The sequence below is a fragment of the Myotis nattereri genome (assembly GCF_964212035.1).
Source record: "Myotis nattereri genome assembly, chromosome: 3".
Taxonomy (NCBI): Eukaryota; Metazoa; Chordata; class Mammalia; order Chiroptera; family Vespertilionidae; genus Myotis; species Myotis nattereri.
This window is the reverse complement of record NC_138077.1, coordinates 120,851,871-120,875,089: the sequence shown is the minus strand read 5'-3', so window position 1 is coordinate 120,875,089 and position 23,219 is coordinate 120,851,871. Positions and strand designations below refer to the sequence as shown.

At 41.5% G+C, this 23,219-nt stretch overlaps 2 pseudogenes across 2 annotated transcripts; both read right to left on the bottom strand.

Moving 5' to 3' along the window:
- Positions 1–47: 47 nt before the first annotated feature.
- Positions 48–2,703, bottom strand: LOC308515469 (keratin, type II cytoskeletal 8-like; annotated as a pseudogene). The gene is made up of 2 exons: positions 2,640–2,703; positions 48–1,504 (listed from the first exon to the last, which is right to left on the bottom strand). The product of its transcript is annotated as a keratin, type II cytoskeletal 8-like (transcript).
- Positions 2,704–11,590: 8,887 nt separating this feature from the next.
- Positions 11,591–14,629, bottom strand: LOC308515467 (major facilitator superfamily domain-containing protein 8-like; annotated as a pseudogene). The gene is made up of 3 exons: positions 14,564–14,629; positions 12,573–12,901; positions 11,591–12,427 (listed from the first exon to the last, which is right to left on the bottom strand). The product of its transcript is annotated as a major facilitator superfamily domain-containing protein 8-like (transcript).
- Between the last annotated feature and the right edge of the window lie 8,590 nt (positions 14,630–23,219).

Below are 23,219 nucleotides of genomic sequence, written 5' to 3'. Positions count from 1 at the left end.
TTTTAAATTTTTATTTATTTGTTTTCTTGGCAGAACCAGCTGAGACTTTATTTTGAAAAACAAACAAACGATGATTCAGACACCAGCTTCCCATCGCGGGTCTCAATCTTCTTCACAACCACCGTCTTGGAGGAGCCAGTGCAGTGGAAGGAGCCAGAGCTCCTGCCAGAGCCCAAGTTGGCCTGGAAGCCCAGGCCATAGTTGAGGTTCCCATAAGATGGGTTCATCAGCCCACCTGAGTAGCAGCTGGTGGTCTTGGTGTGGATACTCATGTTCTGCATCCCAGATTCCAGCCTGTTCTCCTCACCCTCCAGCAGCTTGCGATATGTAGCGATCTCCACGTCTAGGGTCAGCTTGACGTTCATGAGCTCCTAGCACTCATGTAGCTGCAGGGCCATGTCCTGCTTGGTGTTTCTCAGAGCGGCCTCCAGCTCAGCCACCTTGGACTGAGCATCCTTGATGGCTCCCCATGCTGTTTGGCATTAGCAATTGGCAGACTCCAGGGAAGCCCTCTGGTCTTTGAGGCCCTCGATCTCAGCCTGGAGTTCACTGATGTTCCAGTTCACCTCAGAAATCTCAGTCTTCATGCGATGCAGGTCATCCCTGTGCCTCCCAACCAATGTCTGCAGCTCCTCATTCTTGATCTGTTAATGGTCTCAGCCTTAGCCAGGCTGCAGTTGGCTATGTCCTCGCACTGGGCCTTGACCTCCGGGATGATGCCATGGAGGTCCAGAGAGCAGATGTTGTCCATGAACAGCACCACAGACGTGTCAGAGATCTGGGACTGCAGTTCATGAATCTCCTCTTCATACAGCTGCCTGTAGAAGTTGATCTCATTGGTCAGCCTTTCCAGGCAGGACTCCAGCTCTACCTTGTTCGTGTACGCTTCATCCACATCCTTCTTGATGAGGACACATTTATTCTCTATCTCTGTGCGCGTGTTGATCTCATTCTTGTACTTATTCTTCAAGTCCTCCATCAGTCCCTGAATGTTGCCAAATTCTGCCTACAGCCTCAGTTTCTCCTGACCCAGCGTGTCCAGCTGCCGCTGAAGGTTGTTGATGTAGCTCTCGAACGTGTCGTCCATGTTTCTGTGAGTCCTCTTCTGCTGCTGCAGGAAGTTCCATTTGGCCTCCAGAATCTTATTCTGCTGCTCCAGGTTCTGTACCTTATTGATGAAGGAAGCGAACTTGTTGTTGAGGGTCTTGATCTGCTCCTTTTCCTGGTTGTGCATGGCCTGGATGTTGGGGTCCACCTCCAGCTTCAGGGAGCTTAGCAGGCTCTGGTTCACCTGTACAGCTGTGATGCTCCCCATACTCCCAGGCCCACCATAACCCCAAGCCAGACTTAGACTGGTGCCCAGGCCACTCCGGTAGCTGCTGCCAACCCGGGAAAAGGCCGAGGAGCTGATGCGAGTGCCGGGCCCACTGGCTACTGAAGGCCCAGGGACCAGAGATGGACACCTTGTAGGTCTTCTGGGTCACCCATGTGGACACGGTCAAGGCTGGAATGGAGGAGAGCAGACTGAACCAGACAGAGATTCAAGAAGAAGCAAATAAGCTGCTTCTCATGATGTTTTAAATTAGAAAAGTTGGAGACAGAATGAATCCATGTGTTTATGTATCTATGTTGGTATTCATTTATCTTTTTTTTTTTTTTTTTGGAAATCATAACAACCTAAAGTCCCTAGGTATGAGTCTGTATCTTACTCTGAGTGTGAGGCCAGCTGTATGAGGACAGTGGGGATGTTGAAATTGACTGCAGTGAGACAGCTTATTAACTTTCTATTAGTTTTGCATTCTTTCAGAGGCCATGGGGAGCATGTGTTTACATTTGCCATTTCTAAAGAGAATATTATCTTAAGTATTTATAAGGATAAAGCTATCCATTATTCTACAATCCTAAGGGGTTTTACATTGAACATTTTCTCTGCTTTTTATATCCATATCAATACTTTTTCATGGTATTATTATTATTATTATTATTATTATTAATGTATCTCCAAAGATTTCATAGTTCAAAAAACTACACATTGTACTGGCTCTCCATGTTGGTTAAGACTATTTTTTAGACTCGAGAGAGATGAGCTATGCAGTTGGTGCCCAGCGGTGCTCCAAGTACAGCAGAGATGGCCTGAACAATTGGCAGGGCCTCTTGCGCCCAGTGCTGCCTGCCAGGCACCGGGAATCTTCAGGATGCAATGATGGGAAGGGAGGGCTGTTCATGGAGGTCTGGCTTGTGCTGTGGAGGTCTTGTTGGATTACTGCAGGACATTGCCTTGTCCTGTGTACTCAGCCCTCAAGTGACCATCTAAAATATTTAGTCAAGCCCTCAAAGAGATGCACTTGACTCTTGAGAGGAGGTTACAGGGAAGCCCAGGGTGCTGTGCTGCCCTGCCCTGCCCCTGCTTTACTATGTGGGGGCCCTGCCTGTGCTGGAGATGGACAGGCTCCAGGAGGGGCTCCAGGGAGAAGAGCTGGAGAGCAGCCCCCGCATACCTGCGGCTCCGGCTACACCTGCCTGGCTGTCACTGGGAAGCCCTGATCAGTCTCTGCTTTCCCTACAGCAAGTCCACTCTGCATCGATGGATTTGCTCCTTGGCAGGTGTGTATGGGTCCTGACAGACCCAGCATACTCACTGTCCCCCGGAAATCTCACTGCAGCATCAGGGCATGGTGCTGTCTTTTGGGGGCTGTGCTCCATGCTATTGCTCTGTAATGCTGTTTCTCTTGCCACTTTTTGTATCTCTTTTCCCTCCAAGGTCACACATCTCTTTTCTTTTGGTTACAGCAAATACACTATTTAAATGGTGCTACCTTCAAGACAATCACACTGTCCATTACATTGCCTGGATCAAGTTTTTCATCATAAACACTGTTGTGAAATTGATAGGTGCTGAGAAGGGTGGGCTGCTGTGCTGCTACTGATAGGATGTGAGTTAAGGACACATTCCAAGTCACCCCTTCTCTGGAGAGTTTCACAGTGCCAGCATGTGAGGGCTGCAGTTCAGATGTGAACGTGCTGGGATGGGGACTCAGGCCTGTGTGGAGCCTGGAGGACCATGAGGACGTCAGAGCTGCCCATTCTCTACCTGAAGAATTTGGCAGGTCACTGGAGTTGTGACCATGTTAGCAACCTTTGGGGCAGAGTCTATGCCATTTGCCAGCTGTTGTCCTAGCTGAATGCCTGACCTCATTAGTTGTTTCACGTGTTTCCTCTCATGACAGTGATCACATTTTATAAAGTGTCAGCAGGCCAATCAGTGACACATCTCATGAGCAGGGCCGCCCTCAGGATTTGGGAATCTGTGGGCAGGACAACTCTATGTCGCAGTTTATAACATTAGTGCCAATTTTAAACACTTCTCCTGTTACTTCTCTAAGACAAAGATGTCCTTATTCCAAACCATCCGGCAGTGATTACTGTGAGAATGATTTTGGAAGTTCACCACAAAGCCCTTCTAATATAGTGTTTGTCTTATTTTATTATTTTATTGTTAAGACAGTGGTTTTTCTGCAGTTGAATATAGTTTGGACTTTTTAAAAAAATTACCTGTTCAAAATTGTGATTCATTGGTGGAGTTTGAAGTCATTCTTCTCAAGCAATGGCTTTCAAAATGCGAGCTCTGGGCGAGCATCATCTGCATCACCTTTAACATGTTGGAAATTCAAGTGTTTGAGCCCTACCCAAGAGCTAAAGAATTATAATTTTTGGAGTGGTACCCAGAAATGTGTGTTTTCAGAAGTTCTCCAGAGGGTTCTGATGCAAGCCAAAGTCTAAGCCCTATTGATCTAGAAGTGTAAAGTGTAGATAACAGATAAATGATATACTAGCTATTCTGAATTTGTGACATATACATCTATAGACACATATGTATATTTCTGTACATATATACACACATATATAGAAAAAAGAGACATAAGAAGAAACAAGGACAGGAGGGTATAACTGGTATTTCATATGCCTTTGGATGTAGTGAGTAAGCCTACTTTCTTGGAAAAATCAGAGCAGAAGTGTGTGAACCATAGTAGGAGTAAATTCCTGTAGGGCTTCATCATGGACAAAGGCCTGTGACAAAAGGAAATAGTTGTACAGAACAATCAATTATTAATAATAATTTAAAAATTGGGTTATTCTCGAAAAACCAAGATGGCGGCATAGGTAAACACCAGAAATTGCTGCCTCGCACACAGCCACTTCAAAAAAACAACTAAAAGACAAAATGGACATCATCCAGAACCACAGGAAGGCTGGCTGAGTGGAAATTCTACAACTAGAAGGAAAGAGAAAAGCACACTGAGACTCAGAGGAGGTGCGGTGTGGAAGTAAAGTGCAGAGGTACAGAGGCGCACGCGGAAAGGGCTGGCAACTGAGGACACGATTGCCTTTTTCAATCGGGAGGGAGACACAAGCTCCCAACTGCTCTGAACGCCAGTTCCAGGCGAGTCTCTGGGGACCCAGACTTATACGGGGAGAAACTGGACTGTCTGGCAGCGGGCAGAACTCGAGGGCGACTTTTTCTCAGAGGCGCTTGCAGCGATTACCGCGGAACAGTGAGACCCGGGCCCTCTTAGGGTAGGACTGAGGATCAGCAATAGCTGTTTGCTCTGCCCTGTTGATTCCCTGAGACTCCGCCCCACCCAAGCTGTGCACAGAGTCTTTTGCATGTGAATGCCCTGGCCCTTTGCAATCTAAAATTACCTAACTAACTGCAGCTGGGTCAGAGAGACCCAGAACATCCAAAAGAAGGCCCAAGGCCCCACAGCAGCTTGCATTGCTTCACAGCTGGGCCTCATCTAGGCACCTCCAAACTCCAAACAAAGAAAAGGAATCTGCAGATCTCTCCGTAGCTCCTGCTGGATAGCCTCAGGCAGAGGCTAAATTAGCACCTCCTTAGAGATCCAAGAGCCAGTATACCCAGTGCTCAGAGTGGACCATCCAGATTACAACTCCTCAGATCCATAAGAGACACACTCATGGGGCAGACACAGTGAGCACCAAAGCCCCATTAAAGCAAGTCTTGCCCCATAAGGGTGCCTCCAGCACAGAGGTTCTCCCACCATAGACACAGCTGATTCTCACAGCCAATTGGCCTGGAGGTCAATTCCTCCCAGTGATACCTATAACAATCAAGGCTTAACTACAACAAGACTGTGCACAAAGCCCACAAAGGGGTGCACCAGGAGTGTCCACCTCAGGTAATTGGGGAGGCTGAGCCACTGGGCCCTATAGGACACCTAGCACACAAAGCCACTCTATCAACACAGGGAAGCAGCCAAAATGCGGAGACAAAGAAACAGGTCACAAATGACAGAAATGGAGGAAAGAAAACTATTGGATATAGAGTTCAAAACCACGGTTATAAGGTTTTTCAAGAATTTTCTAGAAACCCCTGATAAATTTAGTGAAACCCTCAGGATATGAAAAAGGATCAACTAAAAATTAAGCATACACTGACTGAAATAAAAAATATTATACAGAGCTCCAACAGCAGACTAGAGGATTGCAAGAATCAAGTCAAAGATTTGAAATACAAAGAAGCAAAAAACACCCAACCGGAAAAACAAAAAGAAAAAAGAATCCAAAAATATGAAGATAGTGTAAGGAGCCTCTGGGACAACTTCAAACATACCAACATCCAAATTATAGGGGTGCCAGAAGAAGAGAGAGAGCAAGATATTGAAAACCTATTTGAAGAAATAATGACAGAAAACTTTCCCTACCTGGTGAAAGAAATAGACTTACAAGTCAAGGATGCGCAGAGAATCCCAAACAAAAGGAATCCAAAGAGGACCACACCAAGACACATCATAATTAAAATGCCAAGAGCAAAAGACAAAGAGAGAATCTTAAAAGCAGCAAGAGAAAGACAGTCAGTTACCTACAAGGGAGTACCCATATGACTGTCAGCTGATTTCTCAACAGAAACTATGCAGGCCAGAAGGGAGTGGCAAGAAATATTCAAAGTGATGAATAGCAAGAACCTACAACCAAGATTACTTTACCCAGAAAAGCTATCATTCAGAATTGAAGGTCAGATAAAGGGCTTCACAGATAAGAAAAAGCTAAAGGAGTTCATCACCACCAAATCAGTATTATATGAAATGCTGAAAGATATCTTTTAAGAAGATAAATAATTTGATGAATGGAATAAACTGGTTAATATAATAGAATCAGGGACATAGAAAGGTAGTGTACTGACTATTCTCAGGGGGGAAGGAGTGTGGGGTGTGCAGGAAGAGATTGGACAAAAATCATACACCTATGGATGAGGACAGTGGCAGGGGTAAGGGCAGAAGGTGGGGTGGGACCTGGGTGGAGCGGAGCTATGGGGGAAAAAAGAGGAACAACTGTAATAATCTGAACAATAAAGATTTAATTAAAAAATTAAAAATTGATTATAAACTTGTGGCTTTAACAAATGGATGGTTCCATGTGGTGCTGGTAATGGGTTTGTCATGGGTAACTTCCTTCTTTGAGAATTTTATTTTTAAAGTCACTAAAGACACAGGAGTGGGGCTGCTTGAGTGGAAGGATGGCAGGAAGAGAAGTGGTCAGAGAGAAGGAGAGTGAGCCTCTGAGAGCGTGTCTGCTCATTTCTGTTTCAGGACACAAGGTGAATGTGCTGTGTTGTTCCCAGGTGTCTGGGGATGTTGACTGCAGCCTTCATATTTCACATGAGGGCCCCCTTTGGCGCTTTCTGTGACACAGAGATGAGTCTACCCTCCCACTCACATATTACTTTTTCAAACGTGCTAAATCAACAGCTTTTGCTGACATCTTTGGCATTTTCTTTAAGGAGCATCTTGGCTTCATGTAGGGGTAGGTGGTTAGTAATTGCTCACTCACTGGTGAAAAGCTGTTAAGAGAATACTTTACAAATGTACAGTTGATGATACAAGTCTCACCAGAGTTAGAATGTGCTGCTAGTTAGTGCCAGCAGCTGGAAGTTGAAAAGCAGGCCTCCAGATGTGCTTTCTGGGGGTAGTGTCATAGTTATTCAGGATGCCCAAGGGGTTTAGGTAGTCAGTGTCTCTGGAGCTTATCCACTTATTGGCCTTCAGGTAAACAGCTGTTGGTCTTGGTGAGATGCGTTAATTCATGAAATCATTCAGGTGCTCTGTGCCAGGTGCTATGCAGCTTGCCGGGATCCTGCAGTGAGCGGCACAGAAGCCTGCATGCAGTCCAGCTGTCCTTGTGGGTCACAGCAGTAGACTAAGCTCCACTTGTCCTGAAGGCTGTCCCAGGCAGCACACTATTGTACTTCCCTACATGGGCTTGGGATTCATAAAGCAAGTACAAATAAGTTCCTGGTGCAGCAAGGCCTTGGAAAAGTTGTTAAACCTTCCTACATACACTTTCCTTATATGTACAATGGAGATAATAGCAGTACTAAGACCTGGAGTTATTAGACTATTAAAAGAGATGATATATGTACAAACTCAACACTAAGTTTAACATTTAGTAAGTCCTCAATACATATCAGGTATTATTATTTTTGGACACAAGCCTGAGGGACAGGGTGTAGATGAATTTGCAAATATTCACTATGACTATTAAAAGCAACAAAAATAGTACCATTTTTTTTTTTTTATGTGTCAAAGACTGCAAATTTGGGCTCCTGTCAATAAGTGGCTTCTCTGAATTTTGAGAAGGCTCACTTATAGTTATGTAAATGCATGCTAAGCTGAAAATAACGGGTCACTGTTTAAAAATTGACAAATGTATATAATATATATAACAACTATCTGGCTCTGAGCTATGCGATTCTGTTTGAAAGAGATGAGGGAGCTGTTGGCTGGTCCATTTTCTCTTAAGCTGAAAAGTTGAAAAATGTAAATAGTTAAAAAAAATGCAATGAGTTCCAAAGGTATGAAAATCCCTGTGGTTCAGTCCCCAAGTCCTTTCCCACTGAAGCAACTACATTGCCATTATTTTTGTGTGTGTTTTCTTCTAGGAATTATCTGTACATAAGCAAATTTATGCTAAATATTTATCCTCTCATTATTATGTACTAGAGGCCCAGTGCACAAAATTTGTGCACTGGAGGGGTGGGTGGCCCTCAGCCCAGCCTGCACCCTCTCCAATCTGAAACCCCTCGGACATCTCTCTCACAATCCAGGACCGCTGGCTCCCAACCACTCGCCTGCCTGCTTGCCTGATTTCCCCTAACCACTTCTGCCTGCCAGCCTGATCACCCCCTAACCACTCCCCTGCCAGCCTGATAAGCACCTAACTGCTCCCCTGCCTGCTTGAAAACCCCCAACTGCCCTCCCCTGCTGGCCCATTTGCCCCCAACTGCTCTCCCTCCCCTGCAGGCCTGGTCTTTCCCAACTGCCAGCCTGGTCACCCCTAACTGCTCCCCTGCCGGCCCAATCACCCCCAACTGCCCTCCCCTGCTGGCCTTATTGTCCACAACTACCCTCCCCTTCTGGCTATCTTGTGGTGGCCATCTTGTGTGAGGCTGTGATGGTCAATTTGCATATCACCTCTTTATTATATAGGATTTTTAATTGTGGTAAGATACACATAACATAAAAGTTGTCACCTTAATCCTTTTTAAGTGTACATACTAGTAGTGTGAAGTATATTCACATTGTTGTGTACACATCACCAGAATTTTTTCATCTTGCAAAACTAAAACTCTACCTACCAGCAGTGAGATTTCCTATTGCTCCACATCCTTGTCAGCATTTGGTATTGCCAGTGCTTTGGATTTTAGCCATTCTAATAGGTGTGTATCGTTACCTTATTGCTTTAGTCTATAATGCTCTAGTGACATTTTCATATGCTTATTTGTCATCTATATATCTTCTTTGGTGAGGTGTCTAATAAGTCTTTGCTTATTTTTTAAATTGGGTGTTTATTTGTTTTTACTGTTGAGTTTTAAGAGCTCTGTCTATTTTGGATACCAGTTCTTTCTCAGATGTTTGATTTGCAAAGATTTTTTCCCAGTCTGTGGCTTGTCTTTTCATTCTCTTAACGGTGTTTTTCACAGATCAGAAGTTTTTAATTTTAATTAAGTCCAACTTATCATTTTTGTTTTATGTATCATATTTTGTTATATACAAGAAGTAATTTCCAAACACAAAGTCATTTAGATTTTCTCCTGTTATCTACTAGGAGTTTAAACGTTTGTGTTTTCCATATAGGTCTGTGATTGATTTTGAATTAATTATTAGAAAATGTCAAAGGTCTGTATAGATTTATTTTTTTACATGTGGGTATCCAGTTGCTCTAGCACTATTAAACATTTTTAATTAAATTTATTGGGGTGGCCCGGCCAGCATGGCTCAGTGGATGAGCATCAACCTATGAACTAGGAGGCCACTAATCCTCATGGAAATTCAAATAAAAACCACAACAAAGTATTATCTCACACCTGTTTCTGTGTACCTGTGTGCATGTGCGCATGCTTGTGTATAAAATGGAATATTACTCGGTCATAGAAAGGAGATCCTGCCATTTGTAATGACATGGATGGACCCTGAGGGCACTATACTAAGTACAATATCACTGTATGTGGATCTAAAAGAGCAGAGAGTGGAATGATAGCTGCCAGGGCCTGTGGAATGGAGGAAATGTGGAGATGCTGGTTGAAGATTACACACTTCCTGTCATAAGATCAATAAGTCCTGGGGATCTAAGGTACAACAGCCTGGTTATTATAGCCAATATTACTACATTGTACACTTAAATGTTGCTAAGAGAGTAGCTCTTAAATATCTCACCACAAAAAAGGAACAGTAATTATGTGATGTAATGGAGGTATTAGCTAATGCTATGGTGTAATCATTTTACAATATATAAGTATACCAAATAAACATGTTGTATACCCTAACCTTACACAATATTACATGTCAATTATATCTCAAGAAAGCTGGGAACAAGCAAACAAAAGACACAAGGAGAAGATATCCATCTACAAGCCAAGGAGAGAGGCCTCAGAAGAAACCAATCCCCCTGACACCTTGATCTTGGATATCTAACCTCCAGAACTGTGAGCCTTACATTTCTGTTATTCAAGACCAAAAAAAAAAAAAAAAAAAAAAAAAGCACCAATAATTTAGTAGAAAGTGCAGATTATAGTGTTTACTCTCAGATTTGAAAATATTTATAAATTAGAGTAGAAATATTTTAACTTTTTGTTGATAGTATTGATTTTCCATCTACATAGTTCTGTATTAGTTCCTTTTATCAGCATTCAACTTATGTGGAGTAGGAAATGTATACATAGAGACCATACACTCAAGTAAACTCTGCAAACTGTTAGATTAAAGCCATTTTGCCTCAAATATTTATTTATTAGCTTGTCTAGTTTGGGGCTGTTGCAGCCCATTCAAATGTAAAATTCTGCAGATCTGCATAGCTATGCAGACATAGTCTGAAAACCATTCTGTCTACCTTGCCACCACTAAGAAATGGGAAAAGTAAATAAAGTGATGGTTTTTCTCCAGAACTGAAGGGAGTTAAAAATGCCAATAAGTATAATAAGCAGTTTGCTGTTCTGTCTATGTGCACAATAACACACACCTGGCTAATGTTTCTAAAGTGAAATATTTCTTAGCACTTGAAAGAAACAAGGCGTTGGCCCAACTAAAGGTAGTGAAATCCATCTTAATCTCTTAATCCTCTTTATTGCTCAAATACTAGCATTATTCGTACTCATCTATTAACTAAGGGGTTACTTAGTGAGATAGCACAGGGAGTGTAGTATCAAAATAACTTAAAAGAGGTGAGGTAGAATGACAAGCATGATAAGTGGAAAATTTAAGGCTCACAATATTTATTTCATAAGGAAATTTGATAGTAATAGAAGATGCTTTTTCTCCCTTGACCTGAGGATATTGTCCAGAGAGACCGGAAGGCAAGAAGTGAGGAAGGGAGGGTTGGGGAGGGGGGAGGGGAGAGAGAGAGAGAGAGAGAGAGAGAGAGAGAGAGAGAGAGAGAGAAACATTGATGTGAGAGAGACACAGGGACTGGTTGCCTCCCTCACTCTCCTCGACCAGGGGCGGGGAGCAAACCAGCAACCCAGGAAGGTGCCCTTGACTGGGAATCAAACCTGAGCTCCTTTGGTGCCGGGGTCAATGCTCTAACAATAGAGCCACACCAGCCAGGGCAGAAAATGCATTTTTAAATAAATAAAAAGTAGTTATCGTCAAATAAATGCAACTCGATTTAGGTAAACAATTTCTGTAATGTAATTCTGTTACAGGTAATTCTTACAGAACTCATCTTATGGTTTCATTGCAGATATTTTCTTGTTATTTTAAATGACACCTCTGCAGTTTGAATTAAGAATACAATTTCACATCATGCATTCACTCATGAGTGCGTGCAACCCCCCCAAAAATGTAGAATGAAGAACATATCTTTTTTGAGATAAAGAAATTATGATCCAGAATGGTTTTACATTATCTTACTATTCACAGAATTCCCTGTGTTATTCAATATATGCTCTTGCTATTTAAAATATACGATATCCGAAGCCTGACTTTTAGAAACTGACCCATAGCGATTATCTAGCAGAGCCTTAATAAAATAAAGGAAACCCCACACAGCAAGTACACCCCAGTGTTAGTTAGCTGGGTTACCCTTGATTCCTTCCATGCCTTAGAGAAAAAGCAAGGAGTCTTTGTAAACCACTCCCAGGAGAGTGATGGTGAGCACCACTTATCCACACACCAGGCTGACTGCCCGTCGTGGGCCCCAGCGAGTGTACACTTGGCTGATGTACACAGGTTCAATAATCCGAGATGCACTTACGGAAGCTGTTAACCAGCCCATGTACACACTCTGAGGTTTTGTTCCCAGAATTTTTTAATATAATGTATATGACAATGTGGGATGGATAGCCTATCCCAATTAGCACAGCCGATGTGAGGAACTGGGCCAGATGGATCATGGGGATGTAGAGGTACCCAGCTTGTTCAATTGGGCAACCAGTTGGTCCTTCACTGCAATCTTCTCTTGGAGACCTCCAAAGAGTAACAATCATTTCCCCAAATGTGTTCTTAGGGATTCAATTGTTATGTAAATCTTCCCACTGTATGTTGGGAAAGTGATTTCCCCAAGGTAACAAGCTGAAGAAGCCAACCCAGACAATGAGTCCTCCCACACTAACCAGTCTTTTGGAAAGTAATTTAATCTCCATGAAAATAATAACTGCCTCCACTCCAAGAGTAGCAAGTATATTCCATCACATAGCACAGCCTGTTCTCAAGTCCAGGCATACATATCTATTATTAATGGAGTAAGAATGGTTTCCAAAAGAGCAAAGAAAGGACCATGGAAAACAGAACATTGGTAGTTCCAACAGCAACTTGATCATTATGTCCCTGGGGAACCTGAACTTTATCTATACTTGCTTCTTCAAAATTAGTATTTTTACACTGCTGTCCTGAGTCATCCACACTATGTTCTTTTACTATAATAAGATTCAGAAAAATATTTAAAATTCCCAGGAAGGTGCCAAGTAAAACTGGTGCTGTATATGTGTTTATCTGCAGCTTTATAGTCTTTATGCCATGCCCTTTTCTCCAATGAGTGTGAAACAGTTCTGAAAACTGGACCTGGAATAAAACCTAGTACTTGGACATGCACTTGTGTTTGCCATGGAATTTGTTCTTTCCTGAATGGAAGTAGCACCAGCAATAAGTGATCTAATAACTGCTATATTTCCTGCTCTGAATCCCACTAATTCATTAGTGACCAGTATGTACTATTTATGATGAGAAGCTAAGACATGGACATACAGATAGAGGCAGTTGGCTGCCACTGAAATGAAGGTGGACACAATGAGACATTCTTTTCTTGATCAATAATTAGACCACAAATCAAATGTAGGTAAAGTTACCATTTGGCCAAAACTAAATTAAACAATAACCCAGCCCCCAAAGAACTCGCATTAGAGGTTTGATCAACCTTTTGGAGATATGGCCACATTGACATTATCACTATAGAAAATCCTATACTTCATCAGCTCTTCAACTGCTCCTCAGTTTCTATAATACCCCATTTTCTCCAGGTCTCTCGAGAAAGGCCACCAGCTTCCACTCCTGTCTTGGCACTCCTTGCCTTGCCCAGTATTACTAATGCCAATAAAGTGGTCATTACCAGGGGTGCAGGAAGGTGAGGGCGGCTTCCTCCCACATCTGCTCCTAGGGTTTTCTATATATAGACTCATGTTATCAGCAAATAATGACAGTTTCACATCTCATTTTCAATTGGGATGACTTTTATTTCTTTTTCTTGCCCGATTGCTTTGACTACGTCTTCCATTACTATGTTGAATAAAAGTGGTGAGAGTGGACATCCTCATCTTATTCCCAATTTTAGAGGAAAAGTTTTCAGGTTTTCACCACTGAACTTGATATTAGCTGAAAGTTTGTCATATATAGCCTTTATTATGTTGAGGTACTTTCCTTCTATACCCATTTTATTGAATTTTTTAAATGTATATTTTTTATTGTTGATAGTATTACAGATATGTCCCACTTATCCCCATCCTCCCAGTCCCTACCCACCCCCACCCAGATCTTCACCAGCCTATTGCCTATGTCCATGGGCTACGCATATAAGTATATAAGTTCTTTGGTTTATCTATTCTCATCTCTCCAACCCACATCAAGGTATGTCAGTCTGTTTCATGCCTCCATGCTTCTGGTCTTATTTTATTGGTCAATTCATCTTGTTCATTAGAGTCTACAAATAAGTGAAAGCATGTGATATTTGTCTTTCTCAGATTGGCTTATTTCACTTAACATAATAATCTCCAGGTCCAACCATGCTCTCTCAAAGGGTAAGAGATCCTTCTTTTTTGCAACTGTATAGTATTCCATTGTGTAAATGTACCACAGTTATTTTATCCATTCGTCCACTGATGGACACTTGGGCTGTTTCCAGATCTTGGCTATTGTAAATAATGCTGTTATGAACATAGAGTTGCATATATTTTTTCTGATTGGTGTCTCAGGATTCTTAGGTGACATTCCCAAAAGAGTCACTGGTACTGTTTTGCTCTTAATTCTGCAGGTTAATAAGTAGAGGCCTTTCTTTTGCTTTCCAGTAGATGGTGCTATAGGGCAAGTTTCTGTTTACTTTACTGGTGCCTCTGGGATCTCAGTGGGCAGTGTTGCCTTGGTCATGGAATATGCCCTGTATTTCCCAAGGTGGTGGGCATCTTCTCTGTGTCTGTGTTTCCTGTGGTGGGATGTGGCATGTGATGGGGCTTCAGGTTTGTACGTTTTCAGAGCTGCTTCTTTATAACCAGGGACTGCCTGCTGTTCTGTGATATCCCGACACCTCTGCTGCCTCTCCTGGGTTCTACCCTGAGTATTGGGTAAAGTGGGGGTGGGTTGTGGGCGAGGCCACTTCTTGAGTCTGTGGCTTTGCTTTCTTGCGAACATTGGCTGCTGCTAGTCCACAGCAGCCACACCACTGTGCTGTGTGTCTGCCTGTCACCAGCTACACCTGCAGTGGCTACTTAGGCCGGAATGTTTGGTCTGTACCACCTGCCCTCAGTTGCTGTGTAAGGGCTGCAGCCTAGCTCCTGCATTGCTACCATGTCCGCTTGGCCAGCAGTAGGCACTGGACTGAATCTGCAGACTTCATCTCTGTTTACCCCCATCCCGCCTCCTCTCTTATTTTGATATGCTTACCTTCAGATGTCTCGATGCGTGGATCTCTCAGATATGTTTGTGTGTTGAGCAAGGCATCCTTGTTGAACTGTAGTTATCTGATTTGTAACTTTAAGAGTGGAAGTAAAGTGGTCTTCTTATTCTGCCATGATGCCGATTTCACTCTTCACCGTTTATTAAAAATACTCTGCTTTCTCCATTTAATTGCCTTTGCTTCTTTGTCAAACTTGACTACATTTGCATGGGTCTGTTTCTGGGCTTTCTATTATGTTCCATTGTTCTAATTGTCTATTCTTTCATCAATACTATACTGTCTTGATTACTACTGTACGTAGCTTCATAGGAAGTCTTCAGTCCTCTTACTTTGTTCTTTTCTTTTAATATTGCATTGGTTGTTTTGGGTCTTATGCCTTTCCAAATAAACTTTAGAATCCATTTGTTGATATCCCTAAGTAAGTTGCTCTGATATTGATTGAGATTGCATTGAATATATAGATCCAATTGGAAGAACTGACATTTTAACAATACTGAGTCTTCCTATCACTGCACATAGAATTTCTCTCCATTTAGATTTTCTTTGATTTCTTTGTCAGAGTTTTGTAGTTTTTCTCATATAAAGCTTGGACACATTTGTTGGTTTATAACTATTTCATTATTTTTTTTTGTGTTAATATAAATGGTGTTTTAATATAAAATTACAATTGTTTATCATTGTTTTAAAAGAAAACAGTTGACATTTTTGTGTATTAACCTTATATCCTATAAGGTTGTAAATTGTTTATTAGTTGCAGAAGTTTTTTGTGAATTATTTGGGATTTTCTATATAGACAATTATGTCATCTTAAAAATAGGTTTCTCTCTCAATCAGTATACTTTTAATTTCCTTTTCCTGTTTTATTATACAGCTAGAGCAGTACAGTATTCAAAAGGAGTCATGAGAGAGGACATCTTGGCCTTGTTTCTGATTTTTAGTAGGAAAATGCAAAGTTTCTCACCATTAAGTATTAAGTTTAGCAGTAGGTTTTTGTAGATGTTCTTTATCAAGGTGGGAAAACTTCCCTCTATTTCTAGTTTGCTGAGAGTTTTAGTCATGAATGAGTATTGGATTTCATCAAATGCTTTTTCTATATGTATTAAATGATAACATGATCCTAGGCCTCCAGCTGTCTTTATGTTACTGATCTTCAGTTTAATTCCATTGTGGTCTGATTGCATATTTGTGTGATTTCTATTCTTTTAATTCATTGCAGTGTACTTTATAGCTCATAATGTGATCTATCTTTGTATATGGTACATGTGAGCTTGAAGTTAATAATGCGAATATTTTTCAATAGAGTTACACATATGTTGATATATATGCGAGTTGACATGTATGCTATTTTGTTGTATTGACAGCAAGCTTCAAAACTTCATATGTCAAATTTTCTGAAGGTGTTAACATCATAGATATTTTTACACTTAAAAATGTCGAATTTGTGATAAAAAAAAAAGTGCATTTGCAGGAAGTTTTAATCATTACTTTATTTTGAAGAAAAGTGCTGCTGAAAGTTATCGTATACTTTGCGAAGCTTATGGTGAACATGCTCCAGCTCAAGATACTTGTGAACCCTGGGTTAAATGCATCAAAAGTGATGATTTCGATGTGAAAGACAAAGAACGTCCAGGTCAACCGAAAAAGTTTGAAGACCAGCAATTACAAGCATTATTAGATGAAGATGCATGTCAAACTCAAAAACAGCTTGCAAAAAGAATAAATGTTGCTCAGCAAACAATTTCTGATTGTTTACAAGCAATGGGTAAGATTTTAAAGGAAGGAAAGTAGGTGCCACTTCAACTGAACGAAAAACAAATGGAAAACTGAAAAAGTCATCAGTAAAATGTTGCTTCAACAGCACGAAAAAAAAGTCTTTTTTTGCATCAAATTGTGACTGGTGATGAAAAGTGGATTTATTTGAAGAATTCCAAATGCACAAAATCATGGGTTGATCCAGGTCAACCATGAACATCGACTGCAAGGCCAAATCGCTTCGGAAAGAAGATAATGCTCTGCATTTGGTGGCATCAGGAAGGTGTGGTGTATTATGAGCTTCTAAAACCAGGTGAAACCATTAATACTGATTACTACTGACAACAAATAATCAATTTGAACCACGCTTTGATCGTGAAATGACCAGAATGTGCCAGAAGACACAGCAAAGTAATTTTGCTTCATGATAACGCACAACCACACACTTCAAAGCCAGTTAAAGACATGTTAAAAGATCTTGCCTGGTCTGTATTCACCAGACCTTGCTCCTTCAGATTAGCACTTGTTCTGATCGATGGCACACGCACTTTCTGAGCAGCACTTCAAAATGCACAAAGAAGTGGAAAATTGGGTCTCTGAATGGTTTGCCTCAAAACAAGAAAAGTTCTGTTGGGACAGTATCCACAAATTACCTGAAAGATGGGGGAAATGTGTAGCTAGCGATGGACGGTACTTTGAATAAAGCACTTTTGATGTTTTTCTTGAAATTATCATATTTTCTTTGTTTACAAAATCCACATTATTAACCGGTACACCTGGCATGTATTCTGCAGTTGTTAGATGAAGTAGTCTACAGGTGTCCATTAAATCTCCCATCCCTGACGGTGCAGTTCAGTTGTACTGTGTTCTCTGCCTGCTGCATTGGTCACTTACTGAGAGAGGTGTATGGAAGCCTCCCACTCTGAGAGTGGTTTGTCTATTTCTTTTTACAGTTATATGTTTGCCTCATGTATTTTGACACTATTTTTGGGCACATAGACACTAGTGGTTGTTATATGTTCTTGTAGAATTGACCCTTAATTATTCTGTAATTCCCCTTCTCTGAAATCTGCTTTCTATGAAATGAATACAGCTACTCCAGGTCTTTAGAAATTGTTATTAGTTTCAAATATTTCTTTTCTTCCTCTCTCTTCTCTTTCTCATCCTCTTCCTCCTCCTCCTCCTCCCCCTCCTACATCTTCTCCTCTCCCTCCCTCCATCTCCTCCTCCCTCCCTTCTGCCTTCCCTCCCTCTCCCTCTCTTTTTCCCTCTCCCTCTCTCCCTCTCTCTCCTCCTTCAGGTATTTCCATTTGTGTACATTACATCTTTTGTAATGGTACCACAGTTCTGGCATATTCTGTTCTATCATTTTCATTATGTTTCTCTCCGCATTTCAGTGTTAGAAATTTCTATCAACATTTCTTCAAGCTCGCTGATTTTTTCCTGGGCTGTGTTTTGTTTACTGATGAGCTCTTCAAAGGCATTTTTCATTGAAGTTACAGTGTCTTTTAATTCTACTATTTCCTTTTGAATTTTTCTTAGTTTCCATCTCTTTGCTTGCATTGCCCATCTTTTCTTGAATGTTGCCCACTTTTTCCATATGAGTCCTTAGCATATGAATGATAGTTGTTTTAAATTCCTAGTCATATAATTTCAACATCTCTAACACATCTGGGTCTGGTGTGGTACCAGCTCTATTTCTTTGAACTGTGTTTTATCTTTTTAATATGCCTTGTAATTTTTTGTTCAAAGCTGCCATGATGCACTGGGAAGAGAAACTGGTTCTAGCTTCAATGTTGTGTTTGTGCTCCTGGGCTTCTCTCTAGTGAGCTGTGAGCCTCTGTACCTGCCTGTCTATCCCTCCAGTTTCAGGGGCAGCAGTTTTCCCTGTGATAACAGCTGTCTGATGGCTTTAAGAAAAGTTATTGATTTTCAGTTGTTCAGCTTTTTCTTTTTGCGTGGACAGGGGTAATGACTTCCAAACTCTTTACATGCCAGAACAGAAACTGGAAGTCCTCCACCTACTGCTGCAGTTTTAACGAGATGAATAAACAACTTTTATTATCTGAATTGGTATTTAGAACATTCTCTCGAATTCACCTGCCATTTGCTGGCACAGGCTCTTCTCACTGGGACAGAGGAAAAGTGGCTGAGGAGCTGATGCACAGAAATACATGGTTTACAGACAAAGAAGGACCTGGAGATATACTGAGATTTTGAAGTAATAATTACTCCATATAAAATGGAGCATTTGATCCTAGAGACCAGAAGTTCCTTGACTTGCTTTTGATTTTGAGGAAAAAGAAAAGACAGGCAATTAACTTTAATATACTTTTTGAAAGTATGGAATTTAGACTTGAACATTCTATAGGTAAGTAAGGTTGGAATACTGTAGAGTGAAAAGCAGTATGACCACGTCTGTAGCCCTGGCAGTGAATATTGGTAAAATAAGGCATAAAATTGCATGGTAATCAAGGTAAAAAGGTATTTCATTTACTTATAATTTAAATTTAATTTTTACTAGATGATGCTTACACATGGTGCCAAGTTATAAAAGAACAAAATTACTTGATAAAATGTTTCTTTGCCACTTGTGTTCCCTATCACCGCAGCCTGGAGTCACCCTCACACACCTGTGTGTATTGTGGGCTTATGCCCCACCTTTATGAAAATGGTAGTATCCTGACATACTACTCTATATCTTGCTTTTCCCACTTAAGAATAAATCTTGGAGGTAAGTATAGATTTTCAGAAAAAAAGAATACATTACACAATAAATATCCACATGCCAATCTCAAAACATTAAAATTGTATAGAAAATGGGTGGGGTTTTTTTGTTTGTTTTGTATGTTTTTTTGTGATGAAAGAAATGCAGTAAGTGACAAAGACATGTTGGAAACCCTCGGCTGGGTTTTACACCGAAGTTGTGCATCTCTCCCAGCTTCACACACTTCCTGATTGAACATGTGGCCTGTACTTTCTAGAGTTTTGTAAACTCATTATTTGACAGCTCCTTTATTATATTTTATAGAATTATCCCTTCTCTTCTCATAGGTAAATCTAACAGATCTTGATTATATTTGAAGTGAATCAGAAAGTTTTTAACATTTTTTTCTTGAAAAGATCTATCTTCCAGAGTGAGGACTTCGATCACTGGACTAGGTCCTATAGGATGCTGCTGAATTAATGGGACCTCTCAGACCCATAGCAGCCCCATGGACAATGTGGACCTTATCCCTCTGTCAGGAACTGAAAAACAGGATTAAAATCCCACCTGAACTCCATATTGCACATGCTGGGATATGTGCTTTGCTTCTGGCTTCACACAGTGGTTCTCAACCTTCCTAATGCCGCGACCCTTTAATACAGTTCCTCATGTTGTGGTGACCCCCAACCATAAAATTATTTTCGTTGCTACTTCATAACTGTAATTTTGCTACTGTTATGAATCGTAATGTAAATATCTGATATGCAGGATGTATTTTCATTGTTCGCGACCCACAGATTGAGAACTGCTGCTGAAAATAATGATGGGTAAACATCACAAAGCTACACATCTTTGCCGAGGTTGGGCATGTGACTGAGGAGGAGAAAGTCAACCTAAATATTGTTAATTCTAGGAAGAGGAGATGAGCAGCACAAGCTGATAGCTCCATGCTGGGTGGGCTCCCACTCTGACCTCAGTACTGCTTGGTGCCTTCGTTGGGTTCCTAACTCTGGCAGGTGAAAGAGGTACCATGCTGTGCTTCAGTAATGGTTGGTTTGGAAAGATACCTGGGTTATTTTGAGATTAACTTTGCCTATTGTGTATTTTTGGAGGAGAATGTGCAGCTGAGGCTGGGATTGTATCAATTGGGCTGAACACTTAGATAGTGACATTTATAACAAGCTCTCAGATGAAGCCCACACTCAGGGTTAGAGATCACCCTGAGTAGCAAGGCTCTAAATTAAATCTTAAAAAAAATGTCCTTTATTTCTTGTTTTCTTAAATCGTTCTTTTCCCCACTTATGTACCTGCTTTAGAGACTGCCCTAAATCAGGACATTAAGAATGTGCCCATTTTTATTGAAAGACTGTTTTGTATTCCATGGCATAGGTTTCCTTTGTTATTTAACCAGTTTCCTGTTGATGGACATTTAGGTGGTTTCTCATCTTCGTTCTCACTAGTCAGGCTGTGTGTGTTCACATGTGTGTTGCATGTATGTATGAAAAGAAGGATTATAGGGGCTGACTTGTATACTGAAAATTATGATTATTTTAATTAGTGGTGATACCAAAGATGACACTTTTTGACAGGTTGGTTTTATTTTTGACTCAGATTGAGCTGGCAGTCACCTGAAACCCTGTCAGTTTTGCACGTACTATTATTTAGCCACATTATCTTTTCCATCTTGTTCTTGTGCAATTGTTTTTCTGAAATCTAAGTGTGGGATTGATTTACACAGGCTGTTAAATTCCATTTGCTAGCTTCAGTCTATCATTCTCACCTGTCAAGATAATTTTGGTTGTTGACTTTGTCATCTAATATTTTCCCCAACTCTTCTAGGTTTATACTATCTTCACATCAGATAATCATGCTATATCCATCCATCCATTCCATCCATCCATCCATCCATCCATCCATCCATCCATCCATCCATATGTTGATGAGTGACTGTATATTGAGAACTGTACCATATGCTAGACACTTTTCTAGCTCTAGGGATACAGTGGTGAACAAACCCGAAAGAAATTTCTGTTCTCCTGGAGCTTTCATTGAAGTAGGGAAGACAGACACTAAGCAAAGATAAATAAGTTACATGTATGGTATGGTAATAATAAGTGCCAAGGAGAAAAATAAAGCAGGCAAGAGATATAGGAAGAGAGGGAGGGATATTTTGCACATTCAGATAGGGTGGCCAGAGAAAAGGTGACATTTGAGCAGAGATAGAAAGGAAAATGTGGTGCAAAGGAATTTTTTGACCTGTTGCTAGAGACTTTCCTGCAACTTGATGTTAATCCATTCACTGGCACCTTTGGGGCAAAGCTGGCTAATCCATTGAAACTCTCTGTCACTTGAGTATCTGCTTGCATTCCCCTATTCGGTTTCTTAAAGACATGTTGAGACCGATTAAATTCTGGACTTTTAGCATACATGGGGCTCCCTGATCTTGGCTTGTCACACTCTGACCCAGGGGCCACATGTTTGATGCGAAAGACTATTTTTCCCTCATCAACTTGGAGTAGCTCTCAGTGATTAGCTAGATCCAGTGGAGATGGCTGCTGTGGGCAGAGGAGTGAGACAGGATGGCCCATTTCTACCCTGATGGGCCTCATCTATAAAGCACAAGTGAAAAGGCTAAATTCTCTTTGACAATATTGTGAGAAATTAAACTTTTTCCTCAGTAGACTTTGGCAAATATAATTCTAAATAGCAAACCATGCCTTTGGCACCATTATTTCAGTCCAAACCCAAAGTCTGCCCCTTTGATGCCATCTTTCCACTCAGGTTCTTTGTGCACACTATTTCTGCAGGGCTTGAGCTGTCGGAAGACCTGGGCCCTGTGCTGTCAGGCAGCTCTGTCCAGGTGAACTGCTGTTATCTCCAAACTTACCTGCAGGCTGCAGTGTTGCCGTGGTTATCCCTTTACCTACATAAGGCGGAGTTTTCCAGATGTACAAACAGGTTGAATGGAGGATTCAAACAGACACTGAATTCATATAGGAGACAAAGAAAGCATTCGAGGTTAGCCGTGTGCTCCAAGAATAAAGGTAAATCCGAATGCTTTCATTAGGGCCCCAAAATGTCTATAACTAAGCTTACCTCCTGCCTTCTCTGGCCTCAGTTTCTTTATCTGTAACATCAGTTGACTAAACTAGATTATTTCTAAAGCTAGATCTCTAGCCCTAAAATCCAGGTTCTATGAATTCATTTAATTAAGTAACCAGGGCAACAATAATTTAGGAACCTGGTTTCATAAATATTTAGCCTGTTGAAAAATGGGACCCATGAGGACAGTGGTTTTGCTAACAAGGAGAAGCTGAGATAGGACTGCAAACCAAGGAGGCCCAGTGGGAGGTCGGGTCCCAGTTGGTGAGCTGTGGCCGGTGTGGTCAGGAGGGCACACCTGGGACTCCTGGAGATGGAACACAGTGGCAACGACAAGCACAGCGCAGGAACAGAAAACCCTCACCAGGTCTGTGCTCTGCAGCAAACTCTTTGACACATCGCCCCCGCTCCCCCTTGACACACACACATATCTCCACTCTCCTTCCCAACCCCACTGACACTCTCACAGAAGAAAATGTGCAAGAAATGTGTCCTTTCTGGAGAGCAAATGCGGACAACATTAGAGTGCCTCCGTGGTCAGAATGGCCCTTTGTTCTACTTCTTAATGACTAATTGCCATGCTATGAGGAGGTTATGCAACCCTGGCAGAGCTGGGCCCTCATGCCAGAACTGCTGGAAGTGTGTAATTTTCAGAAAGCTGTGACTGCGGCCTTGACGTTGCGTAAGAAGCAATTACTGAATCCAGCCTAGGCTTGCTTCTTAGTGCAGGCTTTGGGCTCTTACCCCCAGTGGCTTTACATGCTTGTTAATGTTTAAACTGTGGAGGAGTAGTAGAATCTTCTGTAAGCTCCAGTTGTGTTTGCAGAGTTCAGTGTGGGGCTGGGAGCAGCACAGGCCGGGGAAGAGCAGGGACAAAGGGAGTTCAGTGTGGGGCTGGGTGCAACAAAGGCAGGGAAGGAGCAGGGTAAAGGCAGAGGTTTCCTCTGTTTTTCTGGGATGATTTTGTCCTTCTTCTGGCCCTTTG